At 43.7% G+C, this 21,386-nt stretch overlaps 1 pseudogene; it reads right to left on the minus strand.

Moving 5' to 3' along the window:
* Nucleotides 1–942: 942 nt before the first annotated feature.
* Nucleotides 943–21,386, minus strand: part of LOC100766748 — a 72,837-nt pseudogene continuing 52,393 nt past the window's right edge.

Consider the following 21,386-nt stretch of genomic DNA (forward strand, 5'->3'; position numbering starts at 1 on the left):
CCATAACCTCTAGATGTGCTCAAATAATACCGATTACTAAACTATCACCACATGTCTACTTTTCTGCCACCCTCCACTAAACAGAAAACTCATTCAAATGAAAGACTCAACGCATTGGAACATGTTTATTTCTAAGATTATTTTCCAGCTCGGGTGGGAAGCCAATTCACACACATTCGATAATTTCAAAAACTAACTAGACTGTATCCTTCTTTTAATTATTATTTATTTAATATTTTGCATTTGGCTAAGCCATCATGCGCATTGGCTGTGCCACATGTTCACATATGAGTGAATTTGTACACATACAAACGGATGAGGCAGATAGCTGCAGACGCTAAACGCTTGCTGTAGGCCAGGCCATGTGATAATCGCCCTGCTCATTTGTTTAACAAAAAAAAATGTGTTCAACACCTGGGTTGTGCAGCTACTTCCTCCAAGTTGAAACATTCCTTCCTAGAAGGATTAAAAAAAAAAAAAGTTCCTAAGACTCAGGACGCTCACAAAACTTACAAGGCTGGGGAGGTTCCGAAGACAGGAGTCACAATGACCCTACCCCCACCCCCACCCAGGTTGAACAGGAAACTCTGAAGACAACAGTGCAGCTTTCCTCACCACCAATGCAGGAAGAGGGAGGAGCTGGAGATGGGAGGAGCTAACTGGCTTTACATCACCCATACTCCCCTAATAACCCGAATAAGCTTCCTGCTCACTAAGCTAAAGTGGGGTAGAAACATCTTTCATCTATCGACCTGAGGCTAAGAGATGTCTGTTCACATTTCCCCTGGAAATGTCACACTGCAACCTCTGCTGTGTTACGCACTGGTCTGGGCACTAGATATATAGAAGTTAAAAAGGCAAGCATGGCCCTGGTCCTCTTGGAGTGTAGCATCTTATACAGAAGACAAACATTTTTTTTAAAATGCTAGCAGGGAATTGAAACTATCCAAAGTTATCATCGTCGGCGCTGCGTTCCATGAGACCGCTCTTGTCCCCGTCTGCAAGGAGGATTGGATTTGGAGACCAAATCCCGGGCCAATTTGGGCTGCAGGAGCAATGATCCATCGTGTAGATGTGGGGAAGAGAAAAGGGGACGGCCTCGCTACGACTTGTATCTAAAATGTCACCCAGAGACTCATTTTGGAGGTTGGCTCCCTAGTTGGTGACACTGTTGAGAGCTGATTACACCACTAAGGTACTAACTTCTTCAGGTTAATACACTGATGAGTTTATGGCTGAATTTGCTACTAGGTGATGGGACCTAGTTGGAAAAAGTGAGTCACACGGGATGCATGTCTGTGAAGAACATATCTTGTTTCCAAGATCCACACACACAACACATTCTCTGCAACAGGTCTCTATCTCACCATAGGCCCCAGCAATAATACAGTCAGCTAGCAATGGACTAAAACCATGAGCCAAAACCAACCCTCATCCTGTGAGTTGCTTTTCTCAAGAATATAAATGTATCACAAAGTAGGGGGCGGGGAACAGACTGATAGAGTCTGCAGGAAAACGTTTGCTACTGTGCTAAACTGATGCAGAGGCCGTGGAGGGGCGCTGCTCACTGGCTTGCTCTTTATGGCTTGTTCGACCTGCTTTCTTATAGAGCCCAGGACCACAGAGCCCAGGACCACAGAGCCCAGGACCACAGAGCCCAGGACCACAGAGCCCAAGACCACAGAGCCCAGGAGTGGCGCTGCCCGCAGTGGACTGGGCCTGCCCACATCAACCACTAATTAAGAAAATGTCTACAGCTTCCATTCTACAGAGGCATTTTCTTATCTGAGGCTCTCTCCTCATAGACGACTTTAGCCTGTGTCAGGTTGACATAAAACTAGCCAACACAAATATGTGTGTGTATACATATGTGTGGGGGTGGGAAGAAAAATGGTAAGAGGAGAGGGAGCTTCCCTTCTGAAGGGAATGGGGAACAAGAAAGGAAACGGAATATGTATGAATGCTGAAGGGAGAACTATTTGTGAGGAGTAAGGGGACCAGCAAGAGGGAGAGCATAGTCGAGGAGGAAGTGGAGGCATGAATAACACAGCATAATGATGTGTATGTATAGAAATATCGCCGGGCGTTGGTGGCGCACGCCTTTAATCCCAGCACTCGGGAGGCAGAAGCAGGCGGATGTCTGTGAGTTCGAGGCCAGCCTGGTCTCCAGAGTAAGTGCCAGGATAGGCTCCAAAGCTACACAGAGAAACCCTGTCTCGAAAAACCAAAAAAAAAGAAAAAAAGAAAAGAAAAAGAAATATCATAATGTAACTCATTTCTTTTTATGCTAACCAAAAAATATACTAGTTTAAAATAAAACCATGGGTCTGGAGAAATGGCTCATCAGGTAAGAGCACTGGTTGCTCTTCCAGAGGTTCTGTGGTTTGACTCCCAGAACCACATGGTGACTCACAACCATCTCTAACTCCCATTCCAAAAGAGCTGATGTCCTCCTCTGGCAGTCAGTCACAGGCACCAGGTACACACGCAGTCCACAGACTTATATACAGGAAAAACACTCATACACATAAAAATAAAAATAAAGTCACCAGGTCCAGAGGCAAGTGAATCTCTCAGTTTGGCCAGCCTGATCTACAGAGTGAGTTCCAGGACAGCCAGGTCTACATAGAGAAACCCTGTCTCAAAAACCAAATAATAATAATAATAATAATAATAATAATAATAATAATAGTAATAATAGTAATAATACATCATCTTTGTTTAAAACCAGTAGTCTAGAGATGGGGAGAGAGGTGGAGAGGTAGCAGGGGAGGAGAGAGATATAACGACAATATGGTACTGCCATGAGGACTCGGGCTTTCATTGAACTGAGGAGGAAACATGGGAGAAAAAGGAAACCAGGTCTTAACAACTGTCTAAAAGGTATAATGGCCATGAGAGCCATGCAGGTTATCCTTCCTAGAACACTGCCAAGCCCCCAGTCTGGTCCTGACACAGAGGAAGAATCAAAGCAGTTTTCAGGCAGTGGACAAAGAGCCATCTTCATGTCACACCTTGAAGAAAGCATGGATGATGGGAAATGCCTATTTGTGCCTTTTTGCTTTACGTCAACTGAACCTTTTCTACTTCTAGTGAATAGAAATTGAGACCCAATCTCCAAACAAGCATGGTTTGTGAACATCCTACTATATCACTGAAACTGACTCCTCTTGCTCCAGAGATTTATTGGATTCTGTGGATTTGAGTTTATTTCCAAGAGCCAAGGAAATATGAGATTTTACAGTCTGCAGAGCAGACTCTCAAAACTCATTTAGTTGCTCAGTGATCATGGCCAGCACATTATAAAGCTAGAATTAATGAGAGGCCAGCAAAGCCTGTTTCAAAATATTAACCCTAAAAAGTAGGAAGAGATCAGTGAGAAAGGGGAAAGCAGACCTGTTACCACCAAGAACATTTACTAAGATGAAAATACTGCCTCAGCTGAGATGGCTAGGAGCTTCTATATATAGTCAGCTATGTCTATAGATCAGCTTTACCTATAGATAATCAGCTATGCCTATAGGTCAGCTGTACCTATAGGTTACCTATGCCTATAGATCAGACATAGACACAAGGTAGAAGAGCTAACAGCTTGTGTGACAACAGAGGAGAGGCTCAGGAGGTCCTACATTTTTTTTTACTAATTTGCTTCTTATAGATTGAATGAAGGAGTGCCTTCATTTGTGTACCCAGTGGCAACCCTACTAGACTTCAATCAATAGTTCCAATCCGATTCTCACACAGATGGCCCTGGATCACAAAAGAAACCCAGAAGTCCTGAACCTGTGAAAAAGACTGGCAGGGATGAGGAAGTGGGGTCTCCATAGGGATGGGAAGGAAATAAGAAGCAATGAGTGGGGACAATTATCAGGATCTGTTTATACATTAAGAAATTATCAAAAAAAGAAATTATCAAAGAACAATATTAATAAATTGAAAAATAAAAACAATAATAATGTAAAAAAGCAGCTTTTCTAAAAATCCATTACATGGGCAAGAACAGATAGTCCTTGAAGCTGACTGAATTAAGTAATGGAATATAGACTTAACCCATTAATGCATTTAACATAAATGTACACAGGCTCAAAAGACTGCATGTTCTAAGTGCTGTGTGTGACACAGTGAGGTCCTAAATGCATTCCTGTGTTGTCTGCTTCCTAACAGGAAGCTGTTTTACAGATGCAGCCAGCTCAGAGAAGATGCATGCACATTTTTCTGTGGGTAGAGCGTGTAGACATCCCAGCAAACAGGAAGGACTGTCTAACCAACAGGGATGGCAGGGCTCACAGACTGGCCTCCTTCAGGGAATCCACAAAATCTCTTTGTCTGTCCTTGGAAAAATAATGTGACGTTTCTTTCTTAAGACTTGAACTTTGAGTCTCAATCCGCCATAAGTCACGTTCCAAATAACTTCAACATTGATGAGTGAATCCACCAAGGACTTAATATAATTTGAGTCCTAGCAGAACAGCAGGAGAGGTCATGATGTCATCTGTTTCCAGGTGAGAGGGGGGAAGGGGAAGGATGGATAAAATGGAAGGAGGGAGAAAAGCAGGGCATATCAGAAATCAGCCTCCACAGAGGACGAGCGATCTGTAATGGAGCTGACTCAGTCCCTGGGAAGCCAAAACCTCTGACGAGTTCCCAGGAACAATAATAGCAAAATCGTAATGGCATTTACTTTATGCCAGGTCCTGTTGTAAAGCTTTCACATACATTACTAACCCAGAGATATCATTAATGGCTGATAATGGTCAGTGGCCCACTTTACATATGAAGCTACCCAGGCATAGGAGGGTAAGTAACTTGCCCAGAATCTCTCTCTCTCTCTCTCTCTCTCTCTCTCTCTCTCTCTCTCTCTGGTCTGTGTGTGTGTGTGTGTGTGTGTGTGTGTGTGTGTGCTGATGATGATGATGATAATGATGATGATGTTAATTATGGAGTTGAACCTAGGACCTCATATTAGCCAACAGGTACTCTACCACTGACCTATATCCCAGTCATTTGCCAAGAATTCCCAATCAGGAAAAGCAGGATTTGAATGTAGGCAGTTCTGACAGTGCCTGATACAGTGCCATTCAAAGTACCAGACCATAGAATACGGGTTACTTATTCACAATGATACTTAGTGCCTGCACCAGAATACAACTGTGTCATTAAACATGCTGCTCAATGTAGCTGGCCTCTTATTGTCTGGGGAAGACTTCCACATGAGAGAAGCAATGCACCAAACTAAATGTGGTGGCACATACCTACAATCCCAGCACTTGAGGTGGGCACAAGGGAAGCAGAAAAGTCAGAGTCTAAAGGCCAGCCTGGGTGACAGAGTGAGACCCTGTCTCAATAAAACCAGTAGGGAGGGAGAGAGTGAAGGAGGGAGTGAGGGAAAGAGGGAGAGAGGGAAGGAGGGAGAGAGGGAAGGAGGAGGAGAGGGAGGGAGGGAGTCTACTTGGTCTACAGTCTATCTCAAGTTGTTTGTCTCTCCTCTGCTAGAAAACAAGCAGCTTATTGAATAGCCACAGTCCATGAGTCACCCTTTGAGTGGCAGAATTCAAGAGTGTTCTCTTCTCTAGATCCAGAAGAGGGAAGGGAACTAACCCTTTTCTGCAATGAAATCACTCTTGGCTTTCTCTGTATAATTTCCATGGGAACCTGAAAGCTACCCTTCAGAGAACTTACTGGACCTGCCAAGACTCTGCAGTTAAGGAAATATCTGATCCAATCTCACAACTAGCAAGAGGGCTGCATAGAATTTGAACAGAGATCAGACTGCTACTCAAGCATCAGCAAACTGAACCACCATGCTGTTTGCCACCAGCTTGACTAGGAACCGGGACAAAACAACTTTCAAGTTCCAGAAAGTTGGGGAAGAGGGCAAATTCCCTCTAACTCTCTCTTATCCAGTCACCATCCAGAGGCTTTGTGACACTGGTACTTCAAATCAGACATGTCTCTTTGAGTTCTTTTCAAATTAGCCTACATGATTTGTATAACCAGACTTCAAGCAAACAGAACCATGAAAGTTTTCCTGTAAGTGCAATTAACATATGTCCTTATTTCAGATAGAGGCAAAATATATGTACAGTGTGGTTTGATTTCACTGTATCTGCTTGGGGAAATAGAAATGGCCCTTCCCCCATTACACTGTACCTGATTCTCCTACTTGAGTGAGCAGTTTGGGTCTCACACCATCCTGTCCTTGCTCTACTCTCAACACCTAAATAAGCTACTAGATATGGGGTAGATAGATGACAAAATCCATAAGACAGAAAGTCAAGTACAAACTCCTTCCTGAAGAATTCTGTGCCCAAGAAATGGCTACCTGAGTTCTGTATACACTTTCAGTGACAGGGAGTCACTTAAGGTTCACTAGGGATATAGATCAGTTAGTAGAAAACTTGCCTAGAATTCACGAATCTCTGGTTTTTATTCCCAGCACCACACAAGGTATGGTAGCACAGTCTATAATCCCAACACTCACGAGGTAGAGGCAGGAGGATCAGTTCAAGGCCACCCTAACTACATAGTAAATTCAAGACCAGCTTGGGATTTACCAAAAAAAAAAAAAAAAAAGTGGTCACTTTGACTAGAAGACCATATTAATTTTGTATATCTCTAATAGTTTCAAAGTCTTCTTCATATCAGGCTCCAGTTTCCTTCTCTTGTGTTGTTTATAAGGTAAGCTCTGGTTTTTACCATCTATGGTGTGGACTCTGCTCTCTGGTCCTATAAAAAATATCTGAGAAAAAAATCTTATTTTGCCTCATTGTTTCTGGGGCTTCAGTGCATGGTCAGGGTTGTATTTAAGACAGTGGCTATGTAGGATGTTTGGGTGCAGAAGCCCTTTACCTCACTCATGGAACAGGAGAGGTAACCTCATGGTGGTTCAAGAGAGTGTTGCCAAAGCCCACTAAGCTATGAATCCATCAGAGCAAATATGACCAACCTTTTGATATTGCAACATGACTTTGTCATTTACAAAGTTCACACTCAAGAATGATCTTTTTTTGGGGGGGGGTTACCAAACCAAAAAAAAAAAATCTCTTAATGTCCTAAATAAATTTAAGATTTTGTTTTGAGCCAAAACTCAAACTCTTCTGGGATAGCTATTCTGGAATGCATGTGGCCAGTGGGCAGCAAATTGGACACACTTGGATGTGTGACAATGTCCACATCCTCAGGATTCTGTCACCTCCCAAAGAGCCCACCTCTGAGCACCACTGCACAAGCTTTCAGTCCATGACCTCTGGTCATTCCATGACCTCTGGTGCTCCTTGGGTCCACACTGCCACATGGTTCCACAGCCCCTTAACACACTGGGAAACTGTCAGTCATCGTGAGTGCTCCCTTCCCTGAGGAGAATGATCCTTCCTCCAGACTTTGGCCATGTAGTATGGTTTCTGGGACCAGTCACTTTGTTCCAGATCACCAGACCCTGGTCAGATGGCTGAGTTATGAGTCTTTTGATCTGATGCTTGGTTTGAATCCTGGTTCTACAGTTATTAACTGCAAAATGAATGAAGAACTCATGGTTTCCCTTCCTGCTTGCATTTTTATCAGCAAACAGAATACCTGCTTTACAATATCATTGGGAAGAGCAAATAAAATGTTTATGAAGCTGGGTGTGGGAAGCCAGGGCAGGAGAATTGCCAAGAATTCAAGATTAACCTAGTCTATGTATGAGTACCAGACCGGCCAAGGCCAGATAGCAAGAATTTGTCTAAAAAGAGTAAAAGGTTTTAAAAATAAATGAATGAATAAAATATACACAAAGTAAATACTAAGTGTTCAGAATTTTAGATCCTGTCACTATAATAATGTCCACAGCAACTCCGTGTTCCTTGTTTGGCACTTGAGGTTCTGATAACATCATCCAAAATTCCAGACATCATCCATTCTTTCAGACATCATCCATTCTTTCACTCCACAAACATTTATCGTGTTCCTGCTCAGAGCCTGTGGAAGGAAGTGATTTATAGACTAAGAAGGAAAAGTGGTGGTGGCACACAGCTTTAATCCCAGCACTCTGGAGGGGAGCACCCAGGACTGCATAGTGAAAACACTCCAGAGGGCTGCAACAGTCTATAGCAGGCTTTCTGCAGAGCCCCTGTGAATACACATCTGAGGAGAGAGGAATACCCACAGAAGAGTGACAAGAAGACCACTTCCACGGCTGCAAAGGGTTCGGGAAATACAGATAGTTGGTCCTGATGGGAACTGTGCAATAGAGAGGTAATAACTGCCAGTGTGGGAGAAGAATGGAAGGGCTGTTCAAGCAACAAAAAGGGTGAGCTCTAGGCCATAAGCAGAAGTGGGGGCCTGAGATAATAAGGAAGAGGCTGTGTTTGTGAGTAGAGATTCTCAGAGATGGGGACAGAGGAAGGAGGCAGTGCAGGACTTTTTCTGGCTGCTTTGGGTTTTGTCAGTTGTGTAGAAAACAGAGCACCAGCTGAGAAGAAGAATAAGGAAGGCTCTGAGGCCTGGGGAAAGGGAGAAATGTAGGACAGTGGCATCCAAGAGTGTCGCAGAGAAAGGTACCCTGCCACCAGCAGCAGTTAGATGGTTCTGGGTTATGAGTTTACTAAGTGAGTAATGGATGAAAAGGGCAGGTAGCTATTCGTTCGAGCAGCTTACTTGGATTGAATGCATTATTTCAGTGTAAATGGAGTTCTTAATTAGTCTAGATAATAAAAATCCAGAGTCAGATATAGAGGGAAATGCTGAGAGGTCAGAGAGAAGGAGCAAACCACCACCACGCCTTACCTAAGCATCTCAGCAGAGAAGAGAGCTATTTCCTGTTTCTCCCTGCTTATATCCTGTTTCTGCCCAGCTACCTCACTTCCTGTCTGTCTGTACAGAGCCCTGTAGTTAGCTAGTGGCAAGCTCCCTTCTCTGACCCTCAGACAGGCTGTAATTGTACAAGCAAGATACTGCCACATTTCTGTGCCCTCTCCTCTGAGTTGTTCTGCAGTCAGACCTTCTCCCTGCTGTGCACTGGGTGTGTGCAGCTGGTTGTTTTCTACCTATATAATTTATGCTAATACCCATCACCAGCCATCATCCTTCCATCTCTGTGTCAGCGAACTTCCATGTTTTCTTCCTGCTCAGGACAAAGCCAAGGGTTAGTCCATTGTTTCCCCTTCAAGACTTTTTCTTCATTGAATCAACATTTGTCAGTAGAGTTGGTAAATATATTGAACCTGCTCTCTATTCTCTCTCTCTCTCTTTTTTTTCTTTTTTTGGTTTTTCGAGACAGGGTTTCTCTGTGTAGCTTTGGAGCCTATCCTGGCACTCGATCTGGAGACCAGGCTGGCCTCGAACTCACGGAGATCTGCCTGCCTCTGCCTCCCGAGTGCTGGGATTAAAAGCCTGCGCCACCAATGCCCGGCTCCTGCTCTCTATTCTCTACCCATGAATATTGTCTATCCCAACTACCATCTACTTAAGCCCCAAAGTCTTTGCACAATGGCATTAGGAGAGTTTATTAAATAAATATCTACTAAATCAAGGCCTTATAGCAATTTAGGCTAGTCAAAAAAATAAGTTATTTTGGCATAACTTGTTATATTTCCACATTTTTCTATCAACAATTAATGTTGAGGGCGTTAAAGATGATAACACTTGGTGAGAAAGATGGCTTTGCATCTAAGAGCATTGGCTGCTCTTCCAGAGGACCTGGCTTCAATTCCCAGCACCCACATGGCAGCTCACAACTCTCTGTAACTCCAGTTTCAGGGAAGCGGACACCCTTAGCAGGCAAAACGTGAATGCACGTAAATGGACAACTGTAATAGAGTCCATGAAAGCCCAGGTAAAGGGAAGTCAGGTATTTATTGGGGAATCACTCACAAATGACAAAGCAAGGTAGAGAGCTGCCAAAGTCTTCTGCCCTTAGCCGCTGGATACTGCCATCTACCTTCTTCACCACCACTCAAGAGCCAGAGTGAGGCCCCTCCTCTTCCTTATAAGGGAACATGTCCACATACCAAAGTCACAACCTAAGGCCCATACCTCAAATCTATTGGTGGAACAAGATGCCACTTCACTTAAATTTAAAAAAAAAAATGATAGCACTCATGTAAGTGGGTCAACTATATCTGCTCAAAGGGAGAAACAACAACTGTGATGACCAATAACTGAAATTACTTCACCTAGGGCAACTATATACAGATCACCTCAGGCTGGCTCTAATTTAGCCCAATATTTCATTCAAGTTATCCAGGTAGTGGAGGTGTAGAGCTAAGGCTACCAGAAACCATCACTAGTTGTGTTCCTTACCTAATTTCTCCTCTTTGACTTCTTAACCTAATGATCAGTTTCATCCCTGCAGGGAAAATGAGTTAAGCTAAAAAGTGAGAGCAAAACTGTATTCAATAACCTTTTTGTTTCCTGGAGTTCCTATCGTCATTCAGACAAGTAGGAAAATGCTTGCATCCCTAACTCTTTTTTAATACTTTTTTAATTTAAATTAGAAACAATCTTGTTTCACATGTCAATCCCAGTTGCCTCTCCCTCCTATTTTCCCCTGTCCCCCATCAACCCCCTATCACTTCCCCTTTCTGCTCCCCAGGGAGGGTGAGGCCTTCCATGGGTGATCTTCAAAGTCTGTCATAGCATGTGGGTCAGGGCCTAGGCCCTCCCACATGTGTCTAGGCTGAGACAGTATCCCTCTATGTGGAATGGGCTCCCAAAGTCCATTCATATACTATGGATAAATACTAATACACTACCAGAGGCCCCATAGACTACCCAGTCCTCCTCACTGACACCCTCAATCAGGGGGTCTGGGCCTGTCCTATGCTGGTTTCCCAGCTATCAGTCTGGGGTCTATGAGCTCCCCCTTGCTCAGGTCAGCTGTTTCTGTGGGTTTCTCCAACCTGGTCTTGACTCCTTTGCTTATCACTTCTCCTTCTCTGCAACTGGATTCCAGAGTTCAGTTCAGTGTTTAGCTGTGGGTGTCTGCCTCTGCTTCCATCAGCTACTGGATGAAGGCTCTAGGATGGCATATAAGGTAGTCATCAATCTCACTATAGGGGAAGGGCATTTAAGGTATCATCTCCACTATTGCTTAGATTCTTAGTTGGGGTCATCCTTGTAGATCTTTGAACATTTCCCTAGTGCCAGATTTCTCTTTAGAGAAATACTGGCTCCCTCTTATTAAGGTATCTCTTTTCTTGCTCTCCTGTATCCCACCTCCCCCACTCAACCTTCCTGCTCCCTCATGTCCTCCTCTCCCCTCCTCTTCTCCCTTCCCTTTCTTTTAATTCCCTCTCCCCTCACCCATGCTCCCAATTTGCTCAGGAAATCTTGTCCTTTTCCCCTTCTCCAGGGGACCATGTATGTCTCTTAGGGTCCTCCTTGTTTCCTAGCTTCTCTGGTGGTATGGATTGTAGGCTGATAATCCTTTACTCTATGACTAAAATTTTATATATGAGTGAGTACATACCATATTTGTCTTTTGGGGACTGGGTTCCTTGCTCAGGATGGTTTCTTCTAGTTCTATCCATTTGCCCGTGAATTTCAAGATTCCATTGCTTTTTTCCACTGAGTCATTCTCCATTGTGTAAATGTACCACATGTTCTTTACGTTATGCCCTTCAATTGAAGGGCATCTAGGTTGTTTCCAGGTTCTGGCTATTACAAATGACGCTGCTATGAACATAGTTGAACAGATATCCTTGTTGAATGAGTGTTCATCCTTTTGCTATATGCCTAAGAGTGTCCCGCCCCACTCAGGATAGAGGTAAGCATGGGCCCCTGTCTCAGGCTCAACTTGCGCTTGCGCTCTTTGGGATCTCCTGGCCTGGGCACCGGGGGGCAGGTCCACTCACCGCAGGCAGACCAAACCATCCTAATTCTTATATATAAAAACTTTTTTGTCATCATTTTCTTTTTCTTCTGGCATTAAAGTAAATGTGATGCTGAAGGTCATGATTGGACAAACACAGGGACAAAGGCTACCTGTCAAGGCTTGGTAAAGTAGAAATCGAGAGGCATTGGGTGCATTCTTGATGTTGTGGCTTCTGCTGCAGGCCTCAGCTGCCCGCAGTCTTCTCATGTAAAGACTACAGACTCTTTTTGGATGAAGCCACTAATGCAGAGTTCCTGTTCCCTGCAGCTGAGCCGTACATGCATTCATGGGTGGGAGTTGGAAAGCTGCCAATCACCAGAGCCTCAAGAAACTGCTGCTCTCTTCATCCTCTTGCTACATGGTCTGTCTCCCATGGTGTGTGTTTATTTTTCATGAACATTGATTTATTCCCCTCTCAATGCCTTCTTATCTAATTACTCTACCTGGTTTTTAAGCCAAGCAGTCTGCTAGCTGATAGTTTCTGCTCTCCTAATTTTGTTCACAGTCCCTTATGCCTTGCCAGCATAGCGGTATATGACTTTACCTTTCAGCTCCTCCACTAATTCTCTAATCACCCCAAATCCTAGGGAGGAGTATAACTGTCCTGTTTCAGGTCACAAGCCAGTTTACTGATGAGCTGTGCCAGTATTTGGCATCCCCCACCAACCCAGTCAGCTATGTTCTGTGGGAATGGATTGCTGCAGGAATATAGCTGAAAACCACCATCTAAGGGCACTTTCAGCAGAGCGTATGGGCAGGCCAGAGCTAGCAGCAGTGAGGGACATGGCAAGTATCGTTGTGAGCCTCAACCTGGCACTGTGTTCCCATAGAGAGTGTAGCCATCCTGCAGACCAAAGCTACTTAAATCATTTTAAATCACTCACATTTAAGAAAGCATAACTTAATCAACCATGGGTGGAAATTCCAAGACTCAAGGCATGGTCCCAGTTTCTCCATTAACACACTATATGGAAGTTGCAGGATCTCTTTGTGCTTTGTTTTCTTCATCTTCGAAAATGGGGAACTCATATCTATTACCTCTTGAGGTTCAGAGAGGAACAATAAAGTTGATTTGCAAAATGTTTTATTGCCATAAAGTACTATGTTGAGATCGTCTGTTTTTAAATACTCTGATTTGTTATAGTATGCGATGCAGAGTGATATCGAAATAAAGTATTGCAAGCAAATGCAGGCTCAATTTAAGATCCTTTTGTGAGTTTTCTTTTTTCTCTCATCAAAGTCGCTGAGATTTAAGGAGATGGTACGAGATAATAAAGCCTTCGTTCAAGGTAAATTCTCCCTTACCCAAAAATTAAATCCTGGCTTCAACTGCACAGTCCATTTAGCTAACATTTAAATATAACAATTATGCTTTAGACTTAAAGCTTAGATGTGTAGAAGCAAAATTAAGAGGGGGCCTGCTGTGAATTAGAGCATGGATTGCTCTTGTCTCTTCCTGACTAACTTCATCTTCGGTGACGTTGTGCCAGTCACATGGAATCAGCTATGGTGAGGATATTCACACCACAGAAATGAGCAAACCTAGAACCCCCCCCCCTTTTACAGAGCAAGATACTAAACATTTACCCCTGGATGGACCTAACACTAAAAGGCACATACCTACAACGCATCATCAATAGCAAAACTAAGCCTGATAAACATTAATCAGAGAAATCTGTTTAAATTATATGCTTTTTTCTAAACAGAAAAATAAGCGTGGCTGGAAAAATGTCTCAGCAGTTAAGAGCACTGGCTTCTTCTTCAGAGGACTCAGGTTCAAGTCCCAGTACCCACACAGTGGCTCGAAACCATCTCCTATTACAGTATCAGAAAGTTGGGATGCTATCTTCTGACCTCCATGGGCATGAGATATACTAGTGGTACACAGACATACACACAGTCAAAACACCCATCCACAAAAAAAAAAAAAAAGCAAGCAGCCATGGTGATCTACAGAAATAATTTAGTGTTGTAGACAAGTATAGTTCCTTAGCACAGGATAGAGACCTTGAGAGCCCATCAAAACAAATTGGGATGATTTGACCATTGAGTTTCTGGTTCCAAGGGTTCAGATGGACTCTTCTGGGGCCCACCTCTCTAGCAGTTTCCAGGGCAAGTAAACAGAAAAGAAAAAGGAAGATTATAGGGTGTCGATAAATATGGACCAGCCCACTGTGAAGTCAGGATTTTATGATTGCTCAAAAACTACATGTGATTCGAAAGACTGCCATGCTTCTCAGACCCTAGTGTTCCTGGAAAAGTATAATCAAAAGACAGTTTTTTGTTTGTTTGTTTGTTTTTTATTTCAACAGCAACAAAAATAAAAATGGCTATCTTCACTGAATCTCTTGTTTATTTTTTTTCTGGATTTGGTTTTGTTTGGTTTTTGTTTTTGTTTTTTGTTTTGTTTTTGTTTTTGTTGGTTTTTGTTGGTTTGTTTTTGTTTTTGTTTTTGTTTTGAGACAGGGTTTCTCTGTGTAGCCCTGGCTGTCCTGGAACTCACTCTGTTGACCAGGGTAGCCTAAAACTCAGAAATCTGCCTGCCTCTCGAGTGCTGGGATTAAAGCTGTGCACCACCCCTGCCTAGCTTTAAAAAATGTGTAGCCCAGGCTGGCCTCGAACTCATAATCTGCCTGCCTCTGCCTCCTTTAGCAAATCCTACCACCACAGTTGGCCTGTTTCTTTATTTAATGAAATTGTGAAATGAATTTCATGTCCACATCTATCAGCTAGTTTTTTAAAAATGAAAGGAAATCCACTCATAGTTTGCCTTCATTCATAAAAATGTATTATAATAATGATAAATATCTAAGAAAATAAGAACCCAGAGGTTGGAGCCCACAGACCAGCAGGATGTACTGTAAAACCAGCCTCGATCTGAAAACAAGTGGCCCTTGGATTTAATTCCATTTGGCTTTAATAGCCCTTTCACCCTGCCGCCTTTTCACCAACAGGATAGTGGGTCCAGAATCTAGAGCTGTCAATATCTACAATCTCACTGCTCTTCATTTCTGCCTCTGTATCTCTGATCCCTGCCTTACACCCCCTTCTTTTATGGCTTTCTCTTCTTCCTATGATATCTTCATTGTCATTTGTGCCATATCCACCGAAACCTCCCAGGTCCCACACTTTCCCACCAACTGCAAAAGCACGTCATGTTCAGATCAACCTTGTGTATCCCTATCTCCACAATCCTCAGCATACCACTTGAGTCAGAGTGAATGAGTACCTCCTTAGGCCCACTCCTAGATCTATCTACATGGTATCCAAGACAAGGCTACATAGAATATAACTTGGATAATTCACATGTAACAATTTTGAGAAGCTGCTCTGTTTGGCAGAAGTATGTGGACAAGCCCTCAAAATATGAAAATCCAGCTGGGCAATAGTGGTACAAGCCTTTAATCCCGGCATTGGGGAGGCAGAGGCAGGCAGATCTCTGTGAGTTTGAGGCCAGCCTGGTCAACAGAGTGAGTTCCAGGACAGCCAAGACTGTTACACAGAGAAACCAGGTTTCAAAAAGCAGAAAGAAAAAATATATATGAAAATCTATCCACAGATGTACCCTTTTAAAAGTCTTATTTGATGCTGCAAAGAAAGGAAACCAGATTGGTTGAGGCGTCATGGGTATCTGCACCAGGTGTCTAGGATTGCCGGAAACTTTCATCAAGCCCCAGGTTAGTTAGTTTTCAGGTAGTTAATGGATGAATAATTGTTTTCGAAGACCGATTTCCCCCAAAGCAGATCTGGACACGAAACTCTGTGTGCTGCAGCTGACTAGTTAGTTGCCTAGCGTCTCAGAGAGGAAATCCAGATGTGAAACTGGAAAAGAAGCCAGGGGATGGCGGTGTGTTTGTAACGCACACAGCACTCAGGGTGAATGAGTACAGCCAATGGCATGGAGGGAGCCTGCAGTCATGGAGAACAGACGAGGACAACTGTGATCTAGCAGTGAGTCGCTGGTGGGGACATTAAATCTCCAGTGTACTGTGACACCAGAGAAAGTCCGAAGTCAGCTCTACTGCACACTGCAATGTCAAGGCAAGAGGAAGTGGGCCGGGCAGCAGCAAGACAGTTTGCTGCAGACACTCAGCCCCCTCATGGTCATGCCTAAGAATCCCACTGCCTCAAATTTCAGAATTCCAGGCAACAGCAGGAGCCTATCTTGGTCCTCAGTTCTATGACCCACAGCACTCAGATCTAACAACAGAACAATCCCTCGAAATCCACATATCCCAGAAATCTTAGGAGCAGTTGAGCCAGCAACTGTTTGTACTCAGCTACAAAATCCAAAAGTGCAGGCCTGGAGTGTAACTCAGTTGCCCAGCATGCAGGAAGCATGCAGGAGTTTGACCCCCAACAACAAACACACATACAGGGTGTGATGGAACACAGCTGTGGTAGTAACACCCAGGAGCTAGAGGGAAGAGGTTTAGAAGTTCAAGGTCATTGCCCTGCACTCAAGCATCACCTTCCACCACTGTGAAAAGAGAAAAGACCTTTCTGTTGATCATGAATGTCTCTGTGTGTATGTGTGTGTGTGTGTGCGAGAGACAGACAGAGAAAGAGAGAGAGAGAGAGAGAGAGAGAGAGAGAGAGAGAGAGAGAGAGAGAAAATATGGAGAATATGTGTGTTTAGGAACATGCCACAGAGACAACCTAGAGTATCAGTCCTTGCCTTCCACATTGTTTGGAGTAGGTTCTTTTTGTTGTTCACCCCTAGGTGCTCTTAGCTATCTGGCCCCCAAGCTCCTGACTTTCCTACAGTCTCACCTTAGACACTGAGATTACAGATGCACACTACAATGACCAGAAGTGAGCTCTAGGGATTTGAACTCACATCTTCATGCTTGCATGGCAAGTAGTTTACCCACTGAGCCATCATCTCCCAACATCCTATTAATCACTCTTTAAACATCCAATATTTAGGCCAGGATGAGATACTCAATATGTGGCCCTTAATTAAATGGATTAATAAGTTGACAAGGGCTACTTTGGATCATAGAATCATAGTCTAACTTCAGAGCCCCCCCCCCATTTGCTATTCTGGTCACTTAGCTCCCAAATCCAGCATTTTCTCTATGTACTTGGAATAGGCTGCTTTGCCAGATCCAAACTTTATTCCAGATGTTGGGGATCATTGCTATTTATCAGTCATAGCTGTGTTGTTTGCTTTGCTAATTGGAAACTAAGATTGCTACTTTCTAGGACCAGAAAAAAAATAAGAAGATTTAGTTCCCAAACATCCTGGTATCTGGCCCCCTGACGATGGAGGAACACATCTGATGCTCAGGGCAAAGCGTTCTAGAGGGAAGACCTGCCTTGCATTCTGATTGCAACACGTGCAGGTATCTGTTTATTTGTCCATTTGTTGCTTCTCTCACTAGACTGCAGACTGTCGCAGAGAGCTGACAGCCTAATGAGTGTTTTCACCTCCTTCAGTGTTCTCTGAAGAACCTAGGAGAGGGTTTGGCACAAAAACCATGGTCAATAACCATAACTGAAGGGAAGAATCTCCCTGCTAAGTGGGTGGAACAACCTTAAGCAAGCTTTAATCGCCAGGATTCCTAGAGTCCTGAAAGCAACCAGTGTGGAAAACCGGTAAACAGGCTGCTTTGGCCACACCAGGGCTCGGGAATGACTAAACATTTCATTTCTACAGGCACGGAGTTTGTTTGCTTTTACAGTCATTTCCACCAGCCAGTAAACATATAGTAGCCTTAATCTTTCCCCTGTCCAGTCTGTAGGGATGTAATAGACAGTACTATAAGGTAGGCTCAAGACTGAGTTCTGTGAGAGCCTGTGAGCGGTCCTAAGCGAGGTCCTAAGCGAGGTCACAGCAGAGATATTGAATCCAAATCCTTTGCTCTTCAGGCTTTCTATTGCTGGTTATCATAGCTAAAATCAGGAGCAAATGCACAAAGTAAAATAAAGATGAAGGTCGGCGCTCCCACGCCAACTCCTGTGATGGAATCTGATAGTGTAGGGAGCTGTGAGGAAGGATTCGATTTTCAGGAGCCCAGCAGCCCACCATGTGTTCGGGCTTGGCCTTGATCTGCAGCCGGCGCTGTTTACTATGTGACAGACAGCTGTTCCCTCGTAGTGCTCCCTGGTCGTTCCTCCGCTGCACATACCACCCTTGTGTAAAAGGAGGTACTAGCAGAGACTGCATGGCTGCAGTCTCTGCCTGGAAGTCTCAATGGCAGAATAGGACTGATCATTTCAGGCTCTCCCAAGGGACAGATAAAAATGCAGGCAGAAAAGAAAATTCCCTATTATAGTAAGACTGCCATGAAACACAGCTTACAGTGTGCCACCCCCACCCAAAATGGCTTGTACTTTTTATCATAACGGCTCCCATTTTCAGCTGTTACCATTTTTCCTTCACCTGCTGGGCTCTTTCTGAAATAAAGACACCAGCAGAGCAAACCACAGCACGGCTTCTGAGCAGAGCTTCTGTCTGAAGTGTGCAAATCCCACCTGGCTCCCAGAAGCCCTTGCATCTAGGACAGGATCATTTGTGTAAAATATCCAGGCCTTGTCACCAGGCTGGGAAGGCTCATCGCCACATTGTTATCTAATATTTTAAGTGCGTGTGTGCGTGTGTGTGTGTGTGTGTGTGTGTGTGTGTGTGTGTGTGTGTGTATGTGTGTAGCATTCTTGTTTGCTTTGATTCTATATAGTTTGAATCTAGGCGACATAATTCAAATGAAGCAGAAAGGTTTTAAATCTAAAATACAGAAATCACCTTTTCCTTGATGACTAATTTTTTCAGTCTGACACAGCACTTTTCTCTGTAGCCGAGCCTGGCCTCAAACTTGCATCCCTGCTGCTTCTATCTCCCATTGCTAAGATTACAGATACAGGTAAGCCACCAAACCTGGCTAATTTTAGTATTTCAGATGATGAGAAGACCAACTGGCTGGCTATCTCTCAGAGAATGCCTGCAGCACTGGGAATGTTGAATCGAAACCTTCTCCTGTTGCTCCCAGATTAGCAATTCTGTCCGTGCCTCCTGCTCCCTGAATTGCTGTTTAAATTTTCTTCCAAATAAACCCCTCACACTCAAAGCACCTGATCTCTGCACATTATTTTTAATGTGGTTGGCATCTTTTCTATTCTCGCACAAAGGGGAGAGAGCAGCAGTTTCATGAACATGGAGAGACGGTTCCCAGGGCTCCTGCAGCATCCGTATCCCAGCAACACTGTCTGCCTACTTGGCTGGACATTCCCCTTACAAGTTCCTTCTCCAGAGCTTCGTGATTGATACATGCGAAACTCAACATGACTGACTTCAACCTGGGAAGAAATACTGCTATTTTCTAAAAGACTAAAACAAATTTGTTTTCGAGGTGAGAAAGTTGACATAAAAAAAAAAAGTGGAAAGTCTAAAGATGATTCTGTAGTTTGAGAAATTTCTCTACCATGTCTAGCTCCATTAATGTACTGTGGACACATAGGTCACATTTTCAATTAAGAAAGAGACAGGCACACATAAATACAACAATGCCCATCCAAGGCAATTACAGGGTAAGTCCTGTTATAATGACCACTAACCCAAGGTGTTTATGCCGGTGGAGCCTATGAATTACAAATCTGGAGCAGCTTTGAAAAGCTAAAGTTCTGTTTGCTCTTGTTCAAACAAACGAGAGATATAGCTAGCCAGCCACAGAAGAGGGCAGTGGAGAGGAACAATGTTGTGCTGTTAACCCCAAACCTGCAGCACAATGACTGAAAAGCTACCTCTCTGGAAGTTCGTGATTGCCATGAATTATTTATAGTGTCATCTGGCAGGATCGACTGCCTTGCCCTGCAGTCAGACTTCTTTCTACCTCCCCAGAGCCAAGGTCTAGAACAATTACCCACTTGGCAGTGGTTTCTACAAGAACAAAGTGAGTATCAATAGCATCACTGTAGACATTTTCTTCATCCTCCAGATGACATGCCTTCAGAACCTGAGAGATTCAGGTCACTGTGGGAAGCAAGTGCACTTTGAAATCTGTTAAATGGAGTGGTACATTCTCTATGGGCCAGTGCTGTGGACCTGAATGGCTAAGGCCAGCTAAGAAGTCCTTCAGCAGATTCCTCCTTCCCACTGCGGACAGCCTGCCAATCACTCTGCCCTGTGCAAGGGAGAGCTCAGTATAAACTATGTTGCTAATTTGAGAAGGACCCCATCCCATAGGAACTCATAGTTCTTATTGCAGGTCCATCATGGTGGTTCAATGGATAAATGTACTTGCCACCTGACAACCTCTGTTCAGTTGCTGGAATCCACTTGGTAGAAGAAGAGAACTGACTCCCACAAGTAGTCCTCTGGCTGTCACACCTACTCGGAGTTTGACTCAGATGCCTGTAGTTCTTTGTATGGGGTTGAGGCCTTGCGGGCTTTCCCCCATCAATTTGGCATGTTTGTTGGTGTCCTCCTTGTTCAGCTCACTTTTGGATGGACATGTTAGTGAGACTTTACAGGGATAGTGTCTGGCATCACTAAGAAACACAATCTCACAGCAAAGTCCCCGATCCCCCTGCTCTTAGAACCTTTCTGCCCCTCTTCTGAAATGTTTCCTGAATCCTACTTAGGTTCCAGAGAGTTTTGTAGATGTATTCATTGCAACTAGGCTCCACAACTCTGCATTTTGATTGGTTGGGTCTTCTGGAACCCACACTTTTTTAATAGCTGAGTGCAATGATTTAAGTCTGTAATCCCAGCACTAGGGAAGTAAGACGGGAAGAGCCCTGGGATTTGCTGGCCAGCCAGTCTAGCTAATTCATGAGCTCAGGATTCAATGAGAAATTCTGTCTCAAAAAACAGGTGATGAGTGATTGCTAGAGACATCTGACTTAATTTCTGGCCCCTATATATACACCTATGCATGTGCGTGTGCACACACACACAAACACACACACACACACACACACACACACACACACACACATATACACACACACACATGATGGCGGTAGCAGTGCTTAGTGCAGGTTTTGGGCATAGTGGAGAATAGAAAAGATCTATGCACAGAGGATCAGGATGGCAAGGGATTTAGTCTTGGATTTCCAGTGACCATCATAGTCAAGTTTCTTAAGCTCAATAAATATAAGTTCCTATTCCATGAAACACTAAGCAACCTCTAACTCTGCTTAGCTATAAATTTCTATGATGTATACAACATAGCATCTTACTGTATCTAAATGTTGGTTAGAGACCACCATTGAATAGTTTTTAAAAAAATAATGGTTTGAAGAATTCATCACTGACACTTTGATTATATCCACATGTTCCAACTTGTTCCAATAATACTACACTGTCTGGCTTAAATCAGAGAACTTTCTCTCTGTCTCTTAGTTCACTCAGCACTAGACAGAAGGAAAATGGAAACCACCTCAAAGGTAATGAACTGCTGGTCTGAACTGTCTGTGCATCCCTGCTGAGTGCTACCTGCATCTCACACAAGCACCGACTATCCCAATACATACTAGGAGAAGGGCGGCGGCGATGACTCAGTGGATAAAGTGCTTGCCGCACATGCATAAG

This window comes from Cricetulus griseus (genome assembly GCF_003668045.3).
Source record: "Cricetulus griseus strain 17A/GY chromosome 1 unlocalized genomic scaffold, alternate assembly CriGri-PICRH-1.0 chr1_0, whole genome shotgun sequence".
Lineage (NCBI taxonomy): Eukaryota > Metazoa > Chordata > Mammalia > Rodentia > Cricetidae > Cricetulus > Cricetulus griseus.